The following is a 4,790-nucleotide window of genomic DNA, read 5'->3' on the forward strand; positions in this document are numbered from 1 at the left end:
GTTAAATTTTACATTCATCTCACCTTTTCCAAGGTCCTGGAGTGCAACAATAGCCTAATTATGCAAAAAAAAGGGTGGCCACAAGGGCGCGCAGATGGCCCATCCAACAGTTTTGGATGGCTCACCTGCGCGCCCTTGTGGCCACCCTTTTTTTGCATTATATGGCCTTGTCTACCCCTTATAATAGCAAGAATGTTAATATTTGATAAAACCAGATGTTTATGCAGCATGAGACTAGATTTTTATACTGTCCAATGTGATTTGCCCTTTTGGTGCAGGGAACTAGTAAGTTGAGTTGAAGGAAGGCATAATGTGCTTGAAAAGTTCAATTTTAGGTTCATCTCATCTTTTCCAGGGTTCTGGAGTGCATCAATAGCCTAATTATGCAAAAAAAGGGTGGCCACAAGGGCCCACATATGGCCCATCCAGCAGTTTTGGATGGCTCAGTACGCGCGCTTGTGGCCACCCCTTTTTTTGCATTATATGGCCTTGTCTGCACCCCAGGATACCAATTTTTTTTTAGATTAAGTGAAAGCAAATCTTTATGCAGCATGATAGTACAAATTCCACTTCTTTTCACTCAGATGTAATTAGAGCTCCCCCCCCTCCCCCCCCTTTCTTTGTGTTCAAAGGTCCGGAGCATTCACTATGTAAAATTTTCCTATATCACGTGCGTTCACTAGAATGGATTAAAAGTACCCCTTATACGCCTTATCTACACATGTTTTTGCAACTTTACAAGAATATAAAATCCCTTCTGTTGAACACATGTGCTATGTTACATATACTTTAGTGAACTCCCTATGTCAACGGCCTCACAAATCCTGTGCACTAAACATTAAACACTAGAAATCGACCAAACAAGGAGCCAATTTTTACTTCCTTGTGTCCACCTAGTGTTCTTGTGAAACATTGCTAATGATATATATTCAACATCCCCAAATGAGGACATCTTGACAAAGTTTATGATCCACTTTAATAAGAATAACCATTAATGATTAAACTGAAATCAAAATATTGCTTGAATTTCTTCAAGGTGGAGTGATTAAGACTTGCGACTTGAATCATCGTACAGGCAAATCAAAATATCCATAAAAGTAAACAATATTTCTCAGATCTGTATGAAACTTCAGTAATCTAAATTAAATACTCTCACTCAATGCGACACCATTTAACAAAAAAACATATTTATATTGCATTTATAGAGGAATCCAGCCTCATGAAAAATAATTACAAATGGAGACAATGTTGTTGATGTTAAGCTTATCTTACAAGTATTTGTCTTCCTCATCTAGAGATTCATATACACTTGAGTATTTGTGTGTCTATGACACTAGGGAAGATAGTAGTACTATATGGATGGCTTCTATGAGAGCTCCTAGAGAGTCCCTATTGGTTCAAGATTCTAAAAAACACCTACTATTCTTATCAAAATCTTTTAACATGGTAGTGAAAGGTTCCTCAAGGAACAAAAATAGAGTGATTTCCATCTCTGCACATGGTTGCTTGCTCATGTCCTCTTAAAACAAGTTGAATCTGTAAGTAAACAAAAGATTATGTGAGCACAAAGTTATAAAGTACAAAATGATATCATTCCAATTATCTAATGACAATTATACGAAGAATAAATTACAAGAAAAATCTTTGACGACTCTCCATAGATAACACAACTTACTTACATTGTGAGACTCAAATCACATGCTACACAACTATAGATGGCGCACCAAAGTCATCAACAAAATAGAACCACCCAGTGTTATGAGGTGTGAAGCCTAAACACTGAAATCCATAAAGAGGTTAATTCTCTCCATCATGATAAACTTAAAGATGGAGATGATGTTAAGCTCTGAATGTAAGCTACAAGGGTAGTTTTCTTACCATTCTATATTTATGTTGGAGATGAACCCTTGCAATGCCCACGCGATATTCACACCTCCTATTGTTGTGGTATGCAACTCATGTGAGCCCATACTTTTGCCACCTTCGGGAGTAGAGGTTTCCATGTAGTGTGAGTGAATGAAAGTAGAAGGAGTAGAATCTTGTTTCATGTTGTAATGGATATGAGAGAAGGGAGAGGAGCTAGCTTGGTGTGAAACTATGTGGTGGGTAAGGGGAAGAGATGGAGGAGGAGCTTGCTTGGTGCTACAATGGAGGTGGAAGAAAGCTAGCAGAGAGATAATGATGGACTATAGGGGGTGCATGTGGTTGTTGCAGCAATGGAGAGCTTGGAAAAAGGTTTGTAGAGAGAGAAAAACACTTTTTAGCTATAGAATAGGTTTGGAAAGACTTTGGAGGGTGAAAATGATGTTTTGATTTGTTTTTTAAAAAAAATCAATTTTTTGGATTTTTTAGTGCACGTTTTTAACTTTTGAAGGTCAAAAATACATTTTTGACCATGAAATAGGTTTGGGGACCTTTTAAGAAGGGAAAACTTGAAATTTGAAATTTTTAGTGTATTTTTAAATCCAGGCCAAAAAGTGGGGGAAAAGAGGTCAAAGTGGTCCGCCCCCCCCCCCCCCCCCCCCTCTTTCCCCTAGCCACCTCCCTTACCTTCTCACTAGGTAAGAGACAATTAAGAGGTGTAAAGCTACCTTGTCCCCCTACTTTTTTGAGGGTATAGAGTGTGTCCACCACCCTCTTCCTATTGGCTGACCTCTAATTAACCTTAATCCCAAAGGGCCCCTAGAGGATTCATATTTTTCCTAATGCATTTGGGTTGGTTAGATATTAGATATTAGATTTTATGACAACATCTCACTTGTGTGGATCTCTTGCTATAGCACTACGAGTGTCTATGGAAGCACACTTTTAGGATAAGACCCAATGGGTGATTACTAAATCACCCCATTGGCATTGAGGATCACAATTTGATCTATTCCAGTTATACGTTCAAGGAAAGAAGTCCGAATCTACCACGGGGTAGTGGAAAAATTCAACTTTTCAAGTTGATTCCAATCATTTTTGTACACAGTCAACTATGTTGGTTACCGTTACCTGCTAGTTGAGCAGTTTCTACCCGGGGGATTCACTCTATATACAAAAGAGGACTCCACCTGCGAGCGGACAAATCTGATAAAACCCCTATATACGACCCATATTAGGGAGTATGACCCCCCTTTCTACGCTTATACAAAAATCAATGAAGAAAACTATCATACCCCTATCTTACATATAAAATTTAGGTCTCACATGATCTAATGGAGTAAAACTAGTCAAAGAGTGTGTAGCATAGTGACTGACAATGTACTAAGGAGCCACTTCTATTAAATAATAACTAGATGTACCCTCGATGTGTCTTAGTTTGACTTTCAAACTATATGCCCAATTAGCCTGCACTCCGGCTACTCTCCAATTCTGACCCATCCAAAGCTGGTGTAAATCAACCCTTGACCTGCTCAAAATCAGCCCTTATCTATGACCAGCTTGATGCAAAATTTGATTTGTGACCTGATAAAAAATTTCCCTAAATTCATGCGAGTTCTAGTGCATATTGGTGACCATTCATTACAAGTAATCAACCCGGGCTCTAGTGCACATTGGTAACCAATCATTACAAGTAATCAACCCAGGTCAGGTCTCCCCCTCATAAATATGATACCCCCCTGCCTTATTTTTCATCTTGGGAGATAAATTATTGAGGGCCTCCCCCTAACTTATACGCTTATGTAACTTGTAAAAAAACCCCCCTCCCCTACACTTATGTGGTGCGGTAAGTTTTCCATGGTGAATTCCCCGAGAGTTTCTATAAAGGCTCTTACCAAGGGGTTTGACTACGTAGATACTAACCAAAGGGTTTGGATTGCAAAGGCAACACCCAGGGTTACAAGTCTCAATTTCTTTGTCTTTGTCAAGGGGATGTTTAAGCTAGATATCTTTCATCTAGCTTGCTCTTTAGCCACGTGACAAGGTCATGTAAGAGCATAGCCTTTTCAGAAAGTGTTGTTACTTTTGATCTTCACTGTTCATCAAGGTACCATGATAGGTTTGATTCTTGTTGAAACAGTTACAGAACTACATGGTAGGGTTCTGTCTGGCACATGTTGTCACATGGGATACAACATGGTCTAGGAACTCATGGAATTCGGTTTAGCCAGTGTGGAGCAATGATAATGAGGGTCCATCTCACTCCCGTCGTAGAGTGTTTGCACTTACCTCCACACACAGATACCTCTCATACTTGATGGATGTTTTTCCTGCCATCCTTATTTGATACCTATGCCACATGTGGAGAATATGAGTCTCTGGGACTAACACTGGTGCCTAATTTCTAATGATGTGTCGTGACGACAAAGTTCCTACATGTTGGTTGCATCCGTTCATTAGACCATTTGGAGCACACAGTATCAGGAACAATTTCAGTGGCCAAAAATTGTCGGGTACTAAGTACAAACTTTGTTACAATTACAAGTGCTGTGAAACCACCTTCACAGAGGGTTGTTTATACATATAGCCAAGTATGCTATGTTCATGTGATTGTCTCATGGTTGGTACCTAGGTGTGACTCGGTTTTCACATTCTGTTATGGTCCAACTTTTGTTGCAAGATTTTCACGTACGTACTGTGGAAAGTCTCATCCTGGAATTGCGGTTCGGATATGTTTGTGTTAAATGCATGCACACTAGGTATTATGGGTCCTACTGTTTAACAGAAATTTATTCAGAGAGGCATGCAAATTCATGGACTTTGTTCTCTCTGCAACCTTTTGTCTTTCAAGTGCAATTTCTCTTGCAAATTTACTATGAGTTTACACCCTACAATTTGAGATAATGGTACACTATGGGTGTTGGTGA

The sequence above is a fragment of the Adiantum capillus-veneris genome, chromosome 19 (assembly GCF_014529385.1).
Source record: "Adiantum capillus-veneris isolate H3 chromosome 19, ASM1452938v2, whole genome shotgun sequence".
Taxonomy (NCBI): Eukaryota; Viridiplantae; Streptophyta; class Polypodiopsida; order Polypodiales; family Pteridaceae; genus Adiantum; species Adiantum capillus-veneris.